Below are 21,837 nucleotides of genomic sequence, written 5' to 3'. Positions count from 1 at the left end.
GTTCCGGAAGGTCTTAAACGCGGCGGCCTTCTCTGCGTACACGTCTGAGCACTCTTTATCCCACCAGGGATTGGGAGAACGTTTTTGTATGTTCGCGCCGGGTACTGGCCTAGTCTGAGCTTGATTCGCGCTGTCGAGAATCAAGCCAGCCAAAAAGCTGTACTCTTCCTCCGGAGGAAGTTCTTGAGTAGATTCGATGTTGTCGGATATCGCGGCAGCATAGCTCTTCCAATCGATATTTCGTGTGAGGTCATACGAAATATTGATTGATTTCAATGGCCTTGAACCGTTATTGATTGAGACTACAATCGGCAGATGGTCGCTGCCGTGGGGATCAGGAATTACCTTCCACGTGCAATTTAACCGCAGCGATGTTGAGCAAAGGGACAAGTCTAAGGCGCTCGGGCGCGCTGGAGGAGCAGGAATCCGTGTCATTTCACCCGTGTTTAAAATTGTCAAATTGAAGTTATCGCAAAGATCCTGAATTAAGGAAGACCGGTTATCATCATAGAGGCAACCCCATGCTGTACCGTGAGAGTTAAAGTCTCCTAAAACTAGTCGCGGTGCTGGCAGAGATTCTAAGATGTCTTGTAGCCGTCGGTGCCCAACCGCGGTGTTGGGGGGAATATATATGGAAGCTATGCAAAGGCTTTTGCCTTTGGTTGTTACTTGACAAGCGACAACTTCAATACCTGTTATCGAGGGAAGGTTAATTCTGTAGAAGGAATAGCACTTTTTGATCCCCAAAAGCACTCCTCCATAGGGGGTGTTTCGATCCAGGCGAATAATATTAAAGTCGTGGAAGTTGAGATCTATGTCGGAAGTTAACCAAGTTTCACATAATGCAAATGCATCACAACTCAAATTATTTATTAAAATTTTGAAGGAATCGATTTTCGGGATGATACTTCTGCAATTCCACTGTAGAACAGTGATCAAATCCGTGACCTCGTTCGATGAGTTAGCCATCGAAGGATACAATCGCTGAGAGGAGGGGCCATTTAGCAGTCAACTGCTTCAAAAATGTTCTCACTGTAGGGAGAAAAGCTAACATAAGACATAGGATCAGTAATATTGACAGTTTTTATTATCCAGTCCACTATGTCCGAGAGTTTTATAATTCCAGTGCTGTGATTACTCTCGAACTGAAACAAAGGAACACTTGGGATTTTTGATGTTCCTGGAAGTGCTGGGAACTCCTTCTCTGAGCTTAATCCTCCGAGACCAGGAGCTAATTGCTTCGGTTTGGTTGCAACACTTCCAATAGATGTGACTTTCGGAGCCCCCTCAAGGGACACCTTCTGGCCTTTACAAGGAACTTTACGAGAGGAAGTGTTCCTCCTCTTCCTATAAATTCTAGGCACCCTAGTAGATGTTCCCTCTTGTGGGTTACCAGCCTCGCCCTCGTCAGGAGGCAAGTGAGTATAGATGTTTGCTGAGGATGGTGGCGTAGCATTCTTTAACATTTCTGCGAAAGAATGTTTGGATCGTCCCGCAAGGGAACGTTTCAGTTTATCCCCGCGTAGTTTGTACGCGGGACATGCCGAGATATCATGCAGACTCTCCGCACAGTAAGGACACTTTTCGGCTTGCTTACTGCACGAATCATCCAGATGATTCTCCCCGCATTTTCCACAGCGGGCCTTATTGCTACAATGGGTGGCTGTGTGACCCAGTTGTTTACACTTTGTGCAATTCATGACCCGCGGCACAAACAGACGCACAGGCAGACGAACCTTGTGCAAGAGGACGAAATTTGGCAAAGCGGTACCAGCGAAGGTCACCCGATAAGAGTTTGATTGGGGGTACGTTTTTGAACCATCCCCCGCAACTACTACTGAGTGCAAACGTTTGCACTCAAGTATTTTAACTGGCTGAAGTAAGCGGTCTCTGAATCGGCCAACCCCGTACTTCAGCAGATCCTCGCACGTCAAACTCTCATCGGTTACGACGCCTTCGGATTGTACTCTTACAGCCGGAATATACACGTTATAATCCCGCGTAAAGTGCTCACAGCAAGCAATATCGTTTGCCTGCTTTGAGTTGGCTAGCAACACCCTTATCTTGTCCGAGCGGACCTTTGAAATTTCGGTCACAGCCGAGAACCGTTCCGTCAGGTCTCTAGAAATCTGAAGAAGATTCAGTGATTTAGTCTTGGGCCGAAAGAAGACCACAAATGGACCAGTTGAGAGTTCTGGATAGCATTTGGGCCGGGGGGGAGCCTTAGAAGTTGAACCCGATTCAACTTCCATTTGACCATCCGGAGAGGGAACCATAGAAAACGTCAACGCACGGGGTCAGCGCCCGCGCAGACGGAAGAAAGCAATAAATGTGTTACAAAAGACAAAAACCACTTAGCTTTAAACTGGTGTCCAACGACGAACCGATCCAGCTTATACAGCTGGCTATTGTTTAATCCTCACACGCGAACAAAAGACTGAGGACCGAACCGAACTGGCAAAATAACCTTGAATGCGGATTAACACTATTCTTTATCGCCTCAAACACAGCACTACGGACTAGAAAAAACAACCTCTGTCTCGATGGAGAGCTCGAAAACGAATGATTTGAACAGTCTTATTCGGCAGTATTTTCAACCTTAATGTAATCAATGATGTTTCAAGGTCGACAATGTTTTTTTCTGGTCATCAAAATTAAAATTTTAAAGCCAAGACATCTCCAAAAATAGCATAACTTTGGGCCTCGAGGGTAGAGGACTCCTTTAAAAGTTTTGATCTGGCAGGCAATTCGTGGATGCGTTGAATTCAATTCTGGCATCCCGTAACTACTATCACTTCTGTGGCATCACGTGAATTCAAGGCTAATTCAATTCCATGATAGTTTGAATTTAAAAATGAAACTTATGCACCCAACTAGAGACTGGGATATCGCAAGTTCGATTCCTGCTTGAGGACATATCTTTTCTCAGTGTGTACAATAAAAAGGTGAAAAAAGGAAAAAAAACATGACTCACGTCATAACAACGAAATTCCAACAACGGCTGGATTTGCCGGTACACTCAAGTTTTTTTTACGCGGTTTTTTTACGCGGATTTTGAAATTTACGCGGTTTTCATTTACGCGGTTTTTGAAATTTACGCGGATTTTGGAATTTACGCGGTATCCATCAACGAGGTTCCCTTTATCGCGGATTCTTAAATTTAAGTGGTCTTCATTTACGCGGATTTTGAAATTTACGCGGTTTTCATTTACGCGGATTTTGAAATTTACGCGGTTTTCATTTACACGGCCTGTATCCCCCGCGTAAAAAAACCATCTGCTGATAGGCTTTGAGAGCAGACTTCAATATGCTTCCCCATAGCTCTATACACTACCAAAGTCTGGCGGTGTCTGAGCTAGCTAATGGCGCGCAAACAGTGATAACAATATCTCAAGCCGGAACGCGTGCCACTGAAGCTAAGAATAGATAACGAGTTAGATCTACCTGGGAAGGGGCGGTAACGATTTGCATATAAGAGGCATCGGGGGTAGATGGGTCCTTTTGTAGGTATTGGGGTTGTTGCGGTGATCACGATACTGTTTGGGAATCTGCGATGACATCATCACAGTTTCTCAAGGGTGGAGTGGTTAACGCACCCAACTAGAGACTAGCACCGATTTCTGCGTGAGGACATATCTTTTCTCAGTGCATCCAATAGAAAGGTGAATTGCCACCGTTCCCGTATTTCTTTCTCTGTCTATTTTCCTTTGGACACGTTCCTAAAAATTAAGTCACTGTTAGTTCCGAGAAGGTGAAAATGGTCCCCCGTTATTTCAGATTTTGAGAAAAGGTTGTTAGAACTTCAGCAAAAGTTGACTGAGATCTCGTTCGAACAGTGAATATCTACAGATAAGTATACGTTTGAAATTCTAACAAATTCAGCAGACCTTGCAACATTTTCCGCTTGTAACACATTATTATATGAAAAGATAGCGATCTTAGTTTCTGAAAGATACAAAGTCTTTAATTAATTAAGGAAAAGTCGCTATTATTTGTGATCTTTCCGGATGTTGAACGAAATTTCCTCGCTGAATTTTGGAAATCGTTCATGTTTCTCTCGTTATCGTACACGTCGATGTCGTCATGGTTAATGCTGCTTTCATGCTCATGGTCACATGTTTTTCTTTGCTTTTAAGCCGCGGGTGGAAAAATGGGATCTTTCACAGTTGCTTTCTCGCTGATGGTGCAGGCTGTAGATTTTGAGGAACTGGACGCAATTTTTGTAGTCGTCATTATTGCTTGAAAAGCAGCCAAAAATTTGGCTACCACACAGATTTTCAGTATGCTCCACAGATTTCCGCATGTTTCCGCTATGATGCACTCAATTTGATATTTGTCGATTCTGTAACTACGAGCCCGAGAGTTTGGAACATATTTTCTACCACTGTGAAGCATTAGTCGGTGATGCTTTGGAAGGCATCTTATGCTGCCTTGTGAGATATGGCATACCTGTCCCAGACGGATCCTTAGCTACATTAATAATCTACTACCATGTTGGGACGACACATGTTGACAAACAGACAACTCGTTTCCGACTATGATCTATTTGGGCAATTTGTAGCATACAGAGAAAATAGGGCCAGTCACAAATGATAATCTGAATAGTGGTCGCAGTGTCAAAGTTTCCCCTAACACAAAATCGGTGCCAAATCGTGTAGCCGTACCTCAATTTTTTCATCGTCCACCTTTACGCGGATCTTGATTAGAACGCTGTCACACTCAACCACATATTTTGAATTGTTACGAAAAATGAATCCGTTTGTCTGGTTGAATTTGCTGAACGTTATTAGTACTGTGTTGTCAATATGATAGAATTGAATATAGGTACATCGTCGGTAATTGCTCTGCATTTTAAATAATCGACAAAGAGACTTGAGGTCAATTGCCATCCTATTTGACCGAAACATTACGTTATGATGCTTAGACTGACTCACTCCCCAGTGCCGGAATAAAACTAATGATTTTCTTTGTACTTAGGACAATGTACACAAGAAAAATGGGGGTCGTTTGTCGTTTGCTTTACGCTGGTTTGAACGGAAACAGATAGTAGACTGATAATATTGACAGTTGTCTTCGATGGTTATAAAGACTGCTGAGTGTCATTTTACCGAACTCAAATTAAACGAATGCAAGAAAATTTTACTATTTTTTCTTGTTTTGACTACATTGAATCGTTCCGATAGCTATCAGCCGTTTTAAAATATTTGGAAAGCGGGATGGAAGAGAAGACGCTTACATAGATTCGAATGACTGATGTAAGTACGATAGATAAAATTATTCTGAAATCAAAACTACAATTGCTTGTTGCACGATAGCCTACAAAGCGAAGAGCAAATCACAAATAACCCTTGGAAAAGATATGTGATGGTCAGTTCAATGACATATAAAGAACGGCTCATGTTGTAAAGAAGGAAAGTTATAAGTTTTTCCCTAGCTCATATAAGAATCCAAAACTTTTTTAACTGTTGGGGTCAAGAAAAACGAAAAGTATCTTTGATTAATACATACGCTTCTCTTGCAGTGCTAGAAGCTGTTCAACTTTAATTTTCCGATGCTCATTACAATTCTAGAATATTTACAATAGTCAAAACGCATGGAAATGGTAGATAAAGGCAGACTACATTGATAGAATTTACAAGCTTTGAAAAATATTTCAAGTTAACGAAGATTTATCAATTTTTTTCCGCTGGCTGGCAGCACTGCTTCAGTTGAATCCAACAATTACAATAATATAAGTGCCATGAATTCTGGAACAAACACATTTTCACGCTACGAACTCAGGACAATGAAAACAATCGTATGTTTTATAATTTTGTTCAATTTCCTTTCAGTAACGCTTGCACAACGCTTTTATTAGTGTAAATAATAGTTTTGGTTTTGTGAACTTCGGTCACGGTTTCCGTCACGTCATTACCAAATCGATCCTCTGTATGTGAACGTTTTTGGTAAAAATATTCAAACATTAGTCATAAAACCAAAGGTTGACTAGTGATGTTATTAATAGATTTAAGAACATAAGTTCACAAAGAATTTTATCCATGAATCCATTCAATCCTCGTGAACTATTTCATGATTCCTAATATATTGGTCATGATTAAGCTGACCAACGCTCACGAAAAAATCCGGACACCTTTCAGCAACGAAGCGTAATCGTTTACCATGCTCAGATAGATGGTTCGCATAGTGTACGGATTTTTTCGACAGACTTGGTCAGCTTAGTCATGATCCAATATCCGTAATCGTGAAATAGTTCACAAAATCATGAAATATTCATGTCTTCGTGAGCTGATTCATGATTCCTAGCAAAACAATTGTAACTTACCATTCGTTCCCGTGAAATAATTCACGACATCATAAAAAACTCATGTATTTGTTATCTTGTTAATTATTCCTAGTACAATAGTCACGTATAACCGTTCGTGCTCATCAAATAGTTCACAAAATCATGAAATATTATTCATGTATTCGTAAACTGGTTCATGATTCTTAGTACATGATTCGCGATCTATTTTGTGTGCTTGTGATATTTAGAAGATATCCCTAAACAATTTCTATTCCATGCAACATTGTAGTGAAATTTTCAAGCGAAGTTTTTCACAAAATTTGGACAAAGCGAAATCACAAAAATTGCGAACAAACTCCTGAAATCATGAACATTGTTTGACTGTCGGCGGTGTATTCCATAATTATGAAGAAGAATCATAACAAAAACTAAACATGTCCAGGGAAGTGATTCGTAGCTATGCTGTCTGGGCTCAACCCGTGCCAACAGAAGACAAAAGATTAGCCTGTATGATTTTGGGCCTGTTTCTAATGACTCTGCCCCTTCTAGTTGTCCGATCTGTATACTTCAAATCTTTGCTCTCACTTGAGTACTATCGCTCTAAATTTTCATAACATCTCTAGCTAATTGAATGTCGTGAAAAATAAAAAATATTCATAATTTCAGGAATTTGGTCACGGTTTTCGTAAATTGTTCAGTTCACGAAATCGTGTTCTTTGTTTCATGTATTTATGAACGATTTTTTTCCGTGGAAAGGTAAAACTCCCTGTTATTAGTCTTTCTTGTTTTTGTGATCTTGCCCAAACCAAACGTTGTATCTGTTGACTACTGGTAAAATGTCCGTAAACCAGGTTCGGCTCTTTCAGGCCCGAAATAATCCACAAATATTTAATCTAAAAAAGGAGTTTCATTAAAAATCATTCAAAACTCATCGAGCTGCATCGAAAACCATTTTGCCACTCATTCGCCACAAAAAATACTTTCACTTCCCACCGTGACCCCAACCTCCACCGTGGGGACAGGACACACGTGTGAAAACAACGATGACGGGAAGCCTAAGCTGCTGCAACAGCCAGCGAACAGACTTCCGGAAACCCGAATCCGAACAATGATGATTGACGATGAGGTTGAGCGAGAGGACAAGGAGGCTCCGCGAAGATGAGCGTATATCACACTTGGGAGCCACCGGATCTCACCCAGCATGCCAGGAAGGCAGGCAGGCAGGCTCTGTTCCGTTTGACGAGTGGCGGCGAGATTCCAGCAGGCGGCCGTCAACTAGGATGATGATGATGATGACTATGATGATGGTGGTGTTGGTTTGCTGGTACTTTTGCCTACTGAGAGAAACAGTCGTCAGCCAGGCCCGGTGGTGGCCCGCGCGGAAGTTGCAAAGGGATTTCGGATTCCCTCCATCGGGTCTCCTCAAAATGATTTGAGTTTGGATGGTCGGAGAATGAGATTGAGTACAGTGGCCGCCACACAGGATAAGAGAGCAGCAGCAAGGTCCCATCCACGTCAACATCTCGCGACGCGTGTGAACGGGAAAAGCTTTGTGTGTCGTCCGTACCGTGTTCCGGAGCGAACATTCATTGCATCCTCGTTATCGCAAAACCCGAAGGCTCCAAAATAGGAAGAGTGGAGAAAGAAAAAAAAGGAACAAACTAACCCGCCTCCACCAACCACCCTACTACACACGACGGAGGATGGATGGGTGGACGAACTGACGACGGTTACAGAAGCAGCAGCAGCAGCAGGAGCGCATACAGGCAGACCGGCAGTCGGTGTCAGTGCCGTGTGATAGTCGTCAGTTACCCACACACACGGTCCCACGCGGAATCCCCGGGTGTTCCGGAGTTCGGTTTTTGTCTCGTTTCTCCGCTAGTAGTGGCGAGGGTGGGTTAAGAAGAGAAAAATAAACTTCAGTTACAGGATGCAGCGTGTGAAAAGAAGATTACAGAAGAAAAACGACTTTGTTAATTAGAAGATTGTCCGCTAGAGGGGGTGAGGAAAAGATTCGGAAGTGTTTTTCTTTTGTTAGTTTATTTGTTTGGTTTGTTACGACGACGTTGAATTTTAGTGTCAGTGGTCAGTGCTGGTGTAAACAATAAACGAATGTCATACCTGTCACGATTGGATATGACCCGGACGACGAGAGCCAACGGTGGTTCTTCGTCACTTTTGTTTAATAATGGTGGATCAGCGTCAAGGAGTACTACGGCTGCGATGGCAGCGGCGACAACGGCGACAGCGACAACAACTACCGGAAGGAGACGAGAGAAAAATCAATGACGTGTAAGTTTCGTTCCCGAGGTCCAGTGCTGCTTGGGCGGAGAAAATTAGATTGGTCTTGTCGCAGCGATTGTTGCGATGCACCACCACTCAACATACACACCACCGGCCAGGCCAAGCCAGGCCGCAAGTGTACGCGAACGGAGCAGATATCCGGCTGTATCTGGTTTCTTTTACTGTCTGTATGTGTGCACGGGGAGGTTTGATTTATAATCAACGGTACATTTCCTCCACCGCTGGCGGCTTCATGGAGCTGTGCTCCAACGTTGCCAATTTGGTTGGCCTGTTTGCTATATTTGCACCAATTTTCGCGCCGTGCTGTGTGTCGTAAGTTCTTAGTTTGCGATCCCGGTGGGATCCAGTATTGTAATCGCCGACCGACCGACAGACCGACGAAATTGGTTCAGTTTATCTGCCCCACGAGTAGTCGGTCTCTCGGTGGTTGGACTGGACTGGTTAAGAAGGGGTGTTCTCTCACTGTACGACAGCTTCTCGTCCGATTCTCAACTGTCCGGTTGGCGTTCTGCTTAGTTGGATAGTGCTGCCGAGGGGTGTCGCGATACGTCGAGAACTAAGTTCAGGAAATTTTTAAGTATGAGCAATGATTTTTTTTTAACCCTTAAAGGCGCAAAGCAATTTTTTTTCAAATTTTCTGAAAATTGCCTAACAGTTTTAATACGTTACTATGATATTTTAAAATGGTTTTCGCAATGTTGTTTTAAAACAACACTGCGCATTTAAGGGTTAAATCCGGGTTACTTAGAGGAGATGAATTAGATTATTTTTAAAAGTTTCAGACACCACTACATGATTGTACTGTGCATGGTAATTTGTTTTGATGTCATATTTGGGATAAAACGAAAAATTTAGTGAAGAAATTTTTTTTTTCTGCGAATCAATACTTAAGCCGATCAAATGCGTTACAGAATGTTGTATTAATACGTGAAAATGGCCGTTGGGACAAATAATTTAGTGGGTTCCTAAAAGCTATGTCATTCTGAACCCGGAATTCTGAATCATTCGGTATTTGATACTTTCTAGAATAAACTCAATCGATAAAATTTCATGGTATAAATCAAATATCCAATCTGATTTTATTGCACCCCTACCAGCGCATAAATCTATCGCTCGAATACATATTTTAATAAGAGATATTTTTAACGAGAGCGGGTTATTTCACCGAATACAGTTTCACTGAAAGGCCTTTTCGCCAAATGAATCAATTTTCCGCATGCTATTTGCCGAATGGATAATTGTGACTTACCTGCCAGGTCTCAAAAGTTAAGAAAATCTGCAATACTCATCCTTTCAATCGCAATTTGTGACCAAAGTTGTATTATCGTGCAGAGCTTGAGCGTTTGTATGTTGTTGCGGGTTTGTTGCGCATATGTAACTTTGCGTGCATAAATTCATTTAAATAACCGTATAACCCCTTCGTGTGGGCTTTTGAATGCTCGCACGATCCGCGTTTTAGAGTGTACGCAATACTCAACCCATCAACCCACATTATTTTCGTGCCACTACTAAATAGGAACGGATGCGTGTTTTCCTATCCCAAAATGTTATTGCAGTTAAGATTACAAAAGACACTAAAATAACAAAACGCTACAGAAAGTCGCACTAAATGCTGTTTTGCTTTGAAAAATTGTAGGGAAACTACCTTAAGGTTAAATATCAAATTCGACTCATGCGTTGATGCATTGCTCGCAACTTGTACGCAAACCGTGATATGATATTCTTTTCAATTTCCATCAATATAATAACTTATACTAATAAAATTTTAAACGGAAAAATGTTTAAAATGGTTGAAAAAAGAGGCACAATATTGTATATTTCAGAACTGGGTGGAAAAGATGGACACCTGGCATGGGTAAGATGGACATCGTGTCAAGCTAGAAATGTTTCCCGAGATTAACGGTCTTCAGGTTCAGATCGCTATTGTCTGGCGCCAAAAAATTATATCTATTAGCGTGCTTTAGAGAAAAATGTTTTGCTTAAATATCTTAAATAATAATTCGCGTATTAGACAATAGCAGTATCTTTCAGAATGAATTTTCCAGTTTGTGAGAAACGCAAAGTGTCCATTTTTCACACCGTGTCCGTTTTAGGCTACCTTCCCCCATTTAATTACAATGAGTAAAAATTACCGGATTATATGAATTTTATCCCAAATGAATTTTTTTTTTAATCTTTCTGGAATAATTTCTTTGATGAGTCCTTCTTTTGAGCATGAGCAACTTTTAAGAATTTTTTTATTGGTTCTTTCCTTTTTATATTCAGAAAAGATGAAATGTGCTAGTTAGACTATCGTGCCTCTGTCCAACTAGCGAGTTAGTCTCGTTAGTTTAGGCGAATGGCAGACTCCAAGAAGTAGTCGAAAAAGATGATAGTAATGTAGACTGAATTTTGGTCACTCATATAGTCAATATCGTTATGATTGTCAAAATCAATTAAGTGCTAGATTTTGCCTTTCAGTTGCCTTTAAATTGGGCCTTGGGATAACAAAAAAAAAACAGCTAAGTTAAAAAAGCCTGCGGCTGTTCTACAACATTTTATGACTTTTTTCCTTTGGGCAGATGTAGAATTTTTTGTTAACGTGGAGCTATACAGTTGGGTTCTCGGAAGGGCTCCGCTAGCGAATGACGGATCCCAATAGTAGCATGTCTGTAATAACATACGTACATGGAACTATTGAGATCCAGAGCTACAGGTCCAAAGCCCTGGTAAAGGAGGATGGTTGTGATGATCCGGGCCGAGATCACCACGTAAAGCAAGGTAGGGCATAACCCCAATTCCAAGGCGTGAAGCGACCCGTGCCGAGGGATGAGTGATCGAGGGGGTGAAAAAGATGCTCGATCGTTAACGGAGCCTGTCGGGTACCTGGGCAACCCCCACAGTAAGCGTCCCTTACCACGCTAATGCGGAGCTCTGGCGTGGCGGACATATATTTCTCGCGCTACTCGTGGGACTATACATGGAGGCAAATAAAAATAAAAATAAACAGACGGAGGTGCCAAACCCCTTCGCAAGAGGTGGTTTGGCGAGGTCTCCCCCCGTGGGGAGAGTAGTGGAACGATGAGTGCTGTACTCGAAAGCACCAGTGACCCCCCAGCAGCGGTAGGCAATACCCCTACCAATGCATCGGAGGGGCCAATAGCTGCGATGCGCAAAGTAGCGAAGCAACTCGATGCTATAATCGACTTCGCTAGCGCAAAGCAGAACATAGCCAAGGAGTTGAAGCTGAGCCTTCTGGAGCTCCGGAAAGCTGTTCGTGTCGCAAGACAGGAACAGCAGGCATATGTTGAGAGGGTGGAATGTCGGGAGAGGCCCGACAGAGAAACCCAGACAGTGGCCTCCAATAGGGAGGAAAGAGAGAAGGTCAATAGAGGTTCACAGACAGTGGCCTTTACCTTCTACGGAGCAGCCACGTCGATCGGAGTGGCGACCGAGTTCCCCTCGAAGGGAAAAGGAAAGGGCAATCGCAAGACGGCATCGAATGCGAAGCGCCCTAGGAAGTCGAAAGGAGAGGGTGCCAAAACCGACACCAATCGGCGTGCAACCGTCAAGGTCAAACGCCGCCTGGGTGAGGTAAGCGAGGGCGAGAGTGACCTCGCTGTGGAGAGCGATGGTACCAGCAACCCGGCACGACCGGGGCAGGGGAGCTCAAACCCCTGGACGCTGGTTACCAAGAAAAAGCCGGCACCGAAACCGGAGGTACCGCGGCCTGCGAGGAAGGCCAAGGACAGAGGCGAAGCCTTGTGGTTAAAAACCGACAAGGACAAATACGCCGATGTCCTTAAATCGATGAAGGCGGCCGAAAGCCTCTCGGCCCTTGGGCAGGATGTGCGTAGCGTAAGACGCACCAACACGGGAGAGATGCTCCTGGTGCTGAAGCGAGGCGCACAATCAAGTGCAATATATAAGGCCTTGGCTCAAGAGGTCCTTGGCGAGGGCGCCCAAATCAGGTCGCTAGGTGCGGAAACAACTCTCCAGTGCAAGCACTTGGACGAGTTCACGACCGCAGAAGACGTCGTCGCAGCCGTCAAGGAGCAATGCGGCGTCACAATCGAGCGGGCCTCTGTGCGATTGAGGGACGGACCCTCTGGCACCCAAGTAGCCTACCTCAGGCTACTGAATGCGGATGCCAAAAAGGTAACCGAGAAAGGGAAGCTGAAGATCGGCTGGTCGGTATGCCCTATTAGTATACCCCAGCCGCCTTCAGTGGACAGGTGCTATCGGTGCCTAGAATCCGGCCATAAAGCTTACGAATGCAAAGGCTTAGACAGGAGCAAGCTATGTCGTCGATGCGGCGAGGAGGGGCATAAAGAGCGGGGGTGCACTAAGGCATATAAGTGCCTTATCTGCACCGCTAAGAAGCAAGCCCATAAACATGCTATGGGCGGACCTTCGTGTCCCTTCGGCGAGTTAAATAAGAAGAAGCCGTGAGAGTCACACAGCTAAATCTTAACCATTGTGCAGCAGCCCAACAGCTGCTGTGGCAGTCGGTCTCGGAGTCGAGGACAGATGTCGCCCTCTTATCAGACCCGTACAGCATCCCTGCCGGCAACAGCAATTGGGTGTCGGACGGGTCTGGAATGGTGGCAATCTGTACAACGGGAAGGTTCCCGGTTCAAGAGGTAATACACCCCTCCGCCGAGGGTGTGGCGATTGCCAAGATCAATGGTGTGTTCTATTGCAGCTGCTACGCCCCACCAAGGTGGCCAATAGAACAGTTCTACCAGATGATCGATAGGCTCTCGTCGGACCTCGTGGGCCGGAAACCGGTAGTAATAGCGGGAGACTTCAACGCTTGGGCAGTGGAGTGGGGCAGCCGCTGTACAAATAGCAGGGGTCAAGCGCTAATGGAAGCGTTTGCGAAACTCGATACTGTGCTAGCTAATGATGGCTCCGCTAGTACATTCCGTAGAAACGGAGTGGAGGCGTGGATTGATTTGACCTTTGCCAGCCCGAGTCTGGCTCCAGGCATGGAATGGAGGGTAGACGAAGGCTACACCCATAGTGATCATTTGGCAATCCGCTTTAAGATCAACTATGGTGTGCAGCATCCGAGGGCGGGAGATCCCTGTCAGGTACGCGGGTGGAAGTCCAATCACTTCGACAGCGAAGCTTTCACCGCGGCCCTGGGACTGGAGGCCAACACCGACAGTCTAAGCGGGGATGCGCTGGTAGCTGTTCTATCACGCGCGTGCGACGCCACTATGCCGAGAAAAACACTGCCAAGAAACGGTAGATGCCCGGTATACTGGTGGAGTGCCGAGATTGCAGCTCTACGGTCAGCCTGCCTCAGAGCTAGACGTAGGATGCAAAGAGCTCGCACCGAGGATGCAAGAGAGAACCGCCGTGAAGTGTTTCGAGCTGCGAAATTAGCCCTTAACAAGGCTATTAAAAACAGCAAGAGAGCGTGTTTCGACAACCTGTGTGAGAGTGCCAACGCGAATCCGTGGGGTGACGCCTACCGGATTGTGATGGCCAAGACCAAAGGGGGCTCCTCACCCCCAGAACGGTCTCCGGACCGGTTGGCAACGATTATCGAAGTACTCTTCCCGTCTCGAGCCACAAGCCCCTGGCCACCTGCACTACGAGACAGTGCGGGCACGGTCGAAATGGTGGCTCCAGTGACGAACGAAGAACTACTCGCAGTGGCTAAATCCCTAGCAATGAACAAAGCTCCAGGGCCGGATGGAGTTCCAAACAACGCTCTCAAGGCAGCGATCATAGCGAACCCGAACATGTTCAGGCTAGCTATGCAGAGATGTCTTGACGAGTGCCGTTTCCCCGATAGATGGAAAAGGCAGAAACTGGTGCTGTTGCCGAAGCCCGGGAAGCCGCCAGGCGACCCATCGGCGTACAGACCAATCTGCCTGATAGACACGACTGGCAAACTGCTTGAGAGGATCATCCTCAACAGGCTCACCCCGTACGCGGAAGGTATGGACGGTCTGTCAAGCAACCAGTTTGGCTTTCGGAAGGGTAAGTCCACAGTGGACGCTCTCAACTCAGTGATAAATACTGCCGAGATAGCGATCCAACGGAAAAGGCGAGGTATTCGATACTGTACGTTAGTGATACTTGACGTGAAGAATGCATTCAACAGCGCAAGCTGGGATGCCATCGCGCTCTCGTTACACCGGCTTAGCCTACCGGTGGGTCTGTACCGGATCCTGGAAAGTTACTTCCAAAACCGCGTACTGCTATACGAGACCGATGCCGGTCAGAAAAGGGTTCCGATTACCGCCGGAGTCCCGCAGGGCTCGATCCTAGGCCCGGTGCTATGGAACCTCATGTATGACGGGGTTCTGAGACTGAAGTTCCCTCCTGGGGTCAAGATCGTCGGCTTTGCCGACGACGTAACCTTGGAGGTCTACGGGGAGTCAATTCCTGAGGTAGAACTAACCGCAGAACACGCGATTAGCACGGTGGAGGAATGGATGAGCGCGAGAGGCCTGGAGCTCGCTCATCACAAGACGGAGGTAGTTATCGTCAACAACCGCAAGTCGGCACAACATGCAGTTATCCATGTGGGAGAAGTCGCGATCACTTCACAGCGAAGTCTGAAGTCTCTCGGAGTCATTATAGACGACAAGCTGACCTTCGGCAGCCATGTCGACTATACGTGCAAGAGAGCGTCGACTGCTGTTGCGGCACTATCGAGAATGATGTCCAACAGCTCAAAGGTGTGCGCCAGTAGACGTAGGCTACTGGCAGGCGTTGCCGTATCTATCATCAGGTACGGCGGCCCGTCATGGTCAAGAGCACTGAGGGTAACCAGTTACCTACAGAAACTGGAGAGCACCTACCGCGTGATGTGCCTCAGAGTGATATCTGCCTACCGCACGGTATCACACGATGCATCCTGCGTGATAGCGAGCATGATGCCAGTCGGGCTGGTCATTCGGGAAGATGAGGAGTGCTTTGAGCTACGTGGAAATAGGGGAGCCCGCGAGCGCACCAGGGTGACCTCGGTCGCCAGATGGCAGCGTGAGTGGGACAACTCCTCGAAAGGTAGGTGGACCCACCGGCTGATACCTAGCATATCGAGCTGGGTGGGAAGACCCCGTGGGGAAGTTCACTTCCACCTGACACAATTCCTGTCAGGCCATGGCTGTTTCCGTCAGTACCTCCACAGGTTCGGACACGCGGAGGTCCCAGTCTGCCCGGACTGCCCAGGTGTAGACGAAACTGCCGAACACATACTGTTCGTATGTCATCGGTTCGACGTCGAAAGAAGAGCAATGCTTGACGTCTGTGGCTGGGACACAACCCCGGATACCCTTATCCAGCGGATGTGTCAAACGGTGGAGAAGTGGAACGCAGTCTCGGCTGCTACCATCCAGATTGCCAGTAGGCTACAGGTAATCTGGCGAACCGAGCAACAGACGGCGGGCACGGCTAACTAGTGATTGGTTAGCTGGAGCGAAAAAGGCCAAGCGCAAAATAAGAGAGTGAATGGTCTGTTCATGCCGAGGTAGGTTGGCGCAGCGAATGGCAACCGCGTAAGGGGTAAACCCAGCCACCCCGAAGCAAGACAGAAGAGTGAGTGTATAGGCGTATAAGTGGACTGCCTCATGCCAAGACGGGAGGGTCGTAGCGTAGTATGTTGGAACTAAGCTATCGATGCCTCATGGCGTGGCAGAGGAGTGAAAGGGTGAGCATCCAAGTCAGTCTCACACTGCATGTTAAGGGTGAGCATAAAAGTCAGCCTCACAGGTTGGTAGCAAGCAAGGAATGAAAAAGGTGAGCACAAAAGTCAGCCTCGCATGGTATGTCAGAAGTGGGGCCTAAGAAAAATGTCCCACATGGGATGCCAGAGGGAGTGACAAAGGTACAATAGAGTGGCACGATTGAGAGTGAATCAGGTGATAGGGTGAGCACCCAAGTCAGCCTCACATGGATGGGTAGGGCGAGCACAAAAGTAAGCCTAGCAAGGAATGAGTAAGGTGAGCACACAAGTCAGCCTCGCATGGAACGTAAAAGGTGAGCACAAAAGTCAGCCTCATGTGGGAGTGTTTGAGAGCGAATCAAAGTGTGATTGAGAGAGCACCCAAGTAAGCCTCATACAGGATGTATGATCGCGTGAGTGAGAGTGAATGAGTACACTTAGTACAGCCATCCCCCCAGAAGTAATACCGAGAGGTAGTTCCTGGGAGGAATGATGGCGGAGCCCAATGGAGTTTAGTCGGTATTAATGGCTGGTCACCATTCGAGTCCGACACGCCCCCAGTGCACCCCGTGTGGTAGATTGGACCCTACCGTTAGCACGTGTACTGGGCTAGGACATAAAGGTCTTCTCCATTGTAAAAAAAAAAAAAAAAAAAGGGCTCCCTGTCAGAATCACTCACTACAATTGCAGACGAGACGAGAAATGTCATCTAATAAAAACACTAACTTAATGCCAGTTGCAGTGGACCGTGGTTCTCGTTGTGTTATTGAGTGTACGGTTTAGATGTGCCGTTGTGGAGATTTCTTGATCGCGTGGGAACGAGCGTTCATATGTTCGCGCTTGATGTCGTGTTTATAAGATTATGAGCACTAGAACGCCTAAGCCTTGTCACCGGCGCGATTTTCATGTTCGCGAGAACACGTGTGTAGGTGTGCGTGGATGATCGGGAAGGATTCGAGCGTTTGTATGTTAACATGTTTGAACGCGTAAGCGATTGTATGGCGCGTGTGCTAGTGGGTATGTAACTACGCACTGTGTAGTACGCAGTATATAAATTCGATTTTGTAACCGTGTGGTAATTTGCATATTCCCGCTGTAAAAAATCTTTTTTCCATTTAAGCAAAAATTGAATCAATTCATTTGTGCACAACACCTGACATAGAAAATTCAAATTTAAATGTTTTGTATTCCACTCGTCAGTAACTGACACCAATTTACTCCCAGTTAGATGATATATCCAAACACCGAATTGGCTTTTTTGGTGGCATCCAACGGGGACAACTAAATGAAATGGTGAGTCAAGCAAAAGCAATTATGTGAAAAAATTCCCCCAGAGGCAAGATCCAAATCCGCAACCTTCGAGACTTCCGCCCAATGCACTAACCCGTTATGCTATCCCTAGGATATGATGACGTCCCAGAAAGAACTTATGATTTTCGCTCTGGCGACGGTGCGAGATTACACACAACGCTTTGCAGGCAGGGTACAATCACCGTTGCTAGTGCATCATATGTTCTTTCTGGGACATCATCATATCCCAGGGATACCATAAAGCTTAGTGCATTGGGCGGGAGTCTCGAAGGTTGCGGGTTCGAATCTCTCCTCTGGGGGAATTTTTTCACATAATTGCTTCCGCTTCACTCACAATTTCGATCAATTGCCCCCATTGGATACCACTAAAAAGTCTTAAGTATGGTATTGGCACTTACGTCAAAAAACCAAATTAATGAATTATTAAATCAAATTGGCAACAGTTAGACACCAAATGCAAATAGTTCACACAACATATGTGAACGCCTAAAGGAACTGGCTTGTACCAAGTGATATCTCGGCTAGCAAAGCACAGAAGTTCTGAGTCACTGACAAGAGTTCGTTTGCCTGTACTCGTCAGCGACCCAGAGCTTCTGTACTTGGCTAACCGAGACATCATTCGGTACAAACTCGGTTGCTTTTGGGCGTTCACATATGTTGTGTGAACCGTTTGGACTTACTGTCATACTGGCACCAATTTGGTATTATTTTGGACATATCGTCTAACTGGCAGCAAGTTGGCGTCAGTTACTGACGAGTGAAACACGAAACATTCTAATCCAAATATTCGCGTTGGTTTTTGAATGATCGCGCGGACTTCGAGTATTATGTTTAATTTTGAGTGAACGGATCCGGTGAGTTCATCCGTATCATCAGAGTTCCCTGAAACTTTTTGTCTAGTGTGAGCGATTTTTTTAGGAATGGTTCGGTAGGGTAGGAACACGCATTTGAATAATCGTTTATAATTTCATTGGTGTTAAAACTTTAAGTTAGTCACCGGAGAATTTTTATATTTCCTAGATCGCGAGATTAGGTTTGCGTGGATGATCGCAATTGAAAGTTAGCGTTTATGACAAGGGTTGTACTACCGTGTAGTGCTCGAGCGATTGTATGTTAAAGGGTTTTTTGGCGAGGGCACGTGCGTGTAACTTCACGTGTACGCCCAAGTATCATTTCTAGTTTTATAGTGCACTTTTACAATTTAAATTTTAAGAAGGGCTCCACAAGCGTCTTAAAACCTTAATTATTACTAGGGTGGATACGTTTCTGTAACCGTGTAACCGCTTGTAAATTCACCTGCCCTTACCTACTCGATTTTGAGTGAATGGCTCAGCTTTAGAAGAGAAAGAGCTCCCTCATATCACTAGAATAGTTGACCATGGCTAGCTGAGCTTATATGAGTTTTTATTTATTTTAGACAAATACTGAAGCTGCTAGGGTCGAAGGTAGTGACTTCCGAATGCGATCGATACATGATCACATGGTAACGGCTGTTGGATTATTCGCATGCGAAACGCATGTAAATTCGTAAACGCTAACGTATTGATTTGATCACCCGAACGTTTTTGTGTATGGATTATGCGCAGATGATCGCGATCGCATTGTCGCATGCGTGACCAGATTTGTATTATTGTGAATGGCACAAGCGTTTCTATGTTTACGTATTTGATTGCGTGAGCGTTTTTATGTCGCGTATGCTAGCGTGTGTATAACGTAATGTATTTGAATTCGTTTCTGTAACCGAGTAGCGTTTGCATAATCGCGTGGGCTTTTGACTTGTTGTTTAGTGTATATAAGTGCCGTAGTTTAGAGGGGGAGCACTAGGCTGCCCAGACAAATAACGAATTGTTGAAAACTCAATCGGGCAATCCCTGAATCGAATAGTTCTACCAGGAGTTTCTGCTCCAAATTTGAAACAAATTATACTAGTTTAGCTACTGGACCAATGTGTTTGAAGTTTGTATGAGATTTTTCGACAATTTACATGGAGAAAACGTTCTAAGTTGCATTTTCATCGCTAGGTGGCACTGTATGCATCAGTTTATCGCTGCCAGTGAAAAAGAAAAAAATAAATGCATCAAAACGTAAAAATGGCGGTTGGGACTTTTTGTGCACTTCCAAATAATTTAATGCGTCCCGAAAAACTATATCATTCAATGGTATCTAAAACTTTCTAGAATTAACCCCAGCGGTATAAATTTATAGTATAAATAAAACATCTAAAAACTGGTTGTAAGGTACCCCTACCTACATCGCTCGAATAAATAATCTGATAAATTGGGTCATTTCACCGAAAAGCGTTTTTGCCGAATGAGTCATTTTTCCGCATGCTATTTACCGATTGGATAAGTATGGCTTACGCTTCAGGCCACCAAAATTAAGAAGACTTGCAATACGCAATCCATCAATCGCTATTGAAATTTCGCGTTTGTGACCAGAGTTGTATTATCGCGCAGAGCTTGAGCGTTTATATGTTACCGGGTTTGTCGCGTGGGCCTGTTTATGTCGCGTGTATTAAACTTCGCGTGTGTAAATTCATTTATATAACCGTGTAACCGCTTGTATATTCGCGTGAGCTTTTGAATTCTCGCGCGATCCGTGATTTTTAGTGTACGCAATACTCCTCTCATCAATCCACATTCTTTTCATACCCTGACTAAATAAGAACGGATCCTAGTGTCAAGGCCTTATTTTCTGATCCCACAATGCTATTTTGTTTATTTGGTTATTTTGTTTATTAGAGCAGGGAAAGACCTTCTGGAGCAGATCTTCTTGCAAATTCGCTCTCCAGAAGGATCCAACACATGACAAATATCCGAATGATACATTTCATTCATGTCGTTTCTCGCGGCAAAGAGGGACAAGTCTGTCTTTACCAGGAGACATGTTGGTGGACTTGAGTGATTCGGAGTTATGCTGCCTAAACTCGACTCCTGCCAACAGAAGACAAAAGATTAGCCCGTAAGATTTTAAGCCGGTTTCTAAAGACCCCGCATATTTCACATCCATATTTGCATAACTTTCCCTACTAAGTAATTGCTAGCTAATTGAACGTCGTTAAAAAAAAACAAAAAAGAGAATGTAACTACATATTAGTCGAAATAAAAAAGGAAAAAAAATGTAACTAAAAGCTAAACAAACCACTATTAACATAAACATAATAAATCACTAGAAACTAATGCTATTACGACAAGAATCGTCGAATCAATCGTTATAAAATATCGACACATACTGGAAAATGTATCACTGCAGGCGTAATTCGTTCTGGCATGAGGGATTCGCAAATCTAAGAATACGGCGGCGGATGTCAAAATCCACCAGCTCTGAAGGAGATCTGGGCAATCAATTTTTGATTGAAGTAGATCAGCAATGCAAGCTGCTTTTGAAACATCTCGACGAACTGACACCAGATCGAGGTCGATAAGTAAACAGCGGTCCTGATAGTTTAAGAAGGGCAAATCGAACAAATTTACGCTGAGCAGCTTCTATACGCTGGATGTCAATTTCGTAATAAGGTGACCAAACAACTGCAGCATATTCGAGAGTAGAGCGAACTAAGGCACAATACAGCGCCTTTAAGCAGTGAACATTGACGATAAATGAATCCTACAAGCTTTGAGGTCTTGGTAACAGTCTACTGCAAAGTTTAAATCATTAAGATAAAGCAGAAATATGAAGGGTCCTAGATGACTGCCCTGAGGAACTCCAACGCTGACTGTGAAAGGAGATGTAGTATGGTCTCCAATTTTTACTACCGTTTCGCGACCAGTCAAATATGACTAAAGGCGAGTTCAGAACCACTGAATCCGAGCCTATTCAGTTTTGCAACAGTTATTTCGAAGTTAATTTTGTCGAAGGCTGCGGTGAAATCGGTATAGATAGAGTCGACCTGTTAAGGTAATGCTTGTAATGATTGAAAAATGAAAGATGTGTACGATACTGGATTCGATCGATTGGGCATTAAGCCGTAGTTCGAGCAATTCTGGGCGATAAAATCGAGAACTATTAACTCAAACAGCTTAGATACAGCACATAACGCAGCTTCGAAATTTCGGTTTTAATCCCTTTTTTGAAGACTGGCAAGCTATACGATTTTTTCTACGAAATGGGGAAAGTTCTCGACTGTAGAGAGGTATTGAAGAGCGTTGCTAATGGTACGAGAATACTATTTGAGCAGTTGTAGTTAAAATTATAAAAAGACACAATAAGAACACAACGGGCGAATGGCCATTTGGTTGAACAATGGCCCTCAATAAACAATTATACAATAAGA

The 21,837-nt window shown here is 44.7% G+C and overlaps 1 protein-coding gene across 3 annotated transcripts in view; it reads left to right on the top strand.

The window, feature by feature from the left end:
* The window catches only part of LOC131689682 (serine/threonine-protein kinase tousled-like 2), a 295,873-nt gene that overhangs the window by 45,323 nt on the left and 228,713 nt on the right, over positions 1 to 21,837 (top strand). Inside the window, exon 1 of one of the 3 annotated variants that reach the window (XM_058975008.1) lies at positions 7,937 to 8,575. The exons of the other annotated variants lie outside the window; for them this stretch is intronic. The gene's annotated coding sequence lies outside the window, so the exon portion shown is untranslated. Of the gene's footprint in view, positions 1 to 7,936; positions 8,576 to 21,837 lie in introns of those variants that run through there. 3 annotated transcript variants of the gene reach the window in all.

The sequence above is a fragment of the Topomyia yanbarensis genome, chromosome 1 (assembly GCF_030247195.1).
Source record: "Topomyia yanbarensis strain Yona2022 chromosome 1, ASM3024719v1, whole genome shotgun sequence".
Classification (NCBI taxonomy): domain Eukaryota; kingdom Metazoa; phylum Arthropoda; class Insecta; order Diptera; family Culicidae; genus Topomyia; species Topomyia yanbarensis.
This window is presented reverse-complemented; position numbering and strand designations above follow the sequence as displayed.